This window comes from Chrysochloris asiatica, unplaced genomic scaffold (genome assembly GCF_000296735.1).
Source record: "Chrysochloris asiatica unplaced genomic scaffold, ChrAsi1.0 scaffold00444, whole genome shotgun sequence".
NCBI classification, from domain to species: domain Eukaryota; kingdom Metazoa; phylum Chordata; class Mammalia; order Afrosoricida; family Chrysochloridae; genus Chrysochloris; species Chrysochloris asiatica.
The window spans coordinates 884,248-885,195 of NW_006408962.1; positions in this window are offsets into that span (position 1 = coordinate 884,248).

The window sequence follows — 948 nt, forward strand, 5'->3', positions numbered from 1 at the left end:
AATCAACAACAATGTTCTGCAGTTAGAACACATGGACAGAGACACAGGCTGAATGGGTATGGGAGGAACTGTAGAACATAAATGTGTGTGTGTGTGTGTGTGTGTGTGTGTGTATTCCACAAATATATGAGTTTGAAACAAGATACTGGTACATGGGTAGTTACTTTTCCTGCAAACACAACTATGAATGTGGTGGAGCATGGTGGTGGTGATGGTTATGTACCCACGGAATCAGTTCCAACTCATAGCGACCCTGTATAGGATATCCGAGGCTGTAAAACTTTACAGGAGCTGAAAGCCTCATCTTTCTTCCACAGAATGACTGGTAGTTTCAAACTGCTGACCTTGAGGTTAGCAACCTGACTCATTATCACTATGCAGAGCATACAGCATGCAAAATGACTAACAGAAAAAGTAACAAATCTGTGTTTGAAGAAGTACAGTCCAAATTCTCCTTAGAAGCTAGGATGGTGAGACTTCATCTCTCATACTTCAGACACGCTTATCAGGAGGAACCAGTGCCTGGAGAAGGACATCATGCTATATAAAGTGGAAGATCAGCAAAAAAGAGGAAGACCTTCAACACAATGTTTTGGCATGGTGACATCAGCAATGAACTCAAACGTATCAACAATTATGAGATGACACAGGACCGGAGTATCGCTGGATGTGGATTTTCCAACTAAAAATATGGTTGCAGAAACTTACAGGAAGAGAGAGCAATCCTTAAGCGAAAAGACTATGCCACCTGGTGGCAAGACTGAGTTCATAACATTTCACCTGAGTGGTAATGTCTGGCGCATTTGGGAAAGATTGAAAATTGAAAACTAAACCAGGAAGGGAAAACGAGTTAACACAAAGAGGAAGAGAAAATAACAGCCAAAGGCCAAAGGTTCTGTGTGCTTTTAAGTTTTGGGGTTTTTTTGTTTTGGGAGTGGATTTTTTTGC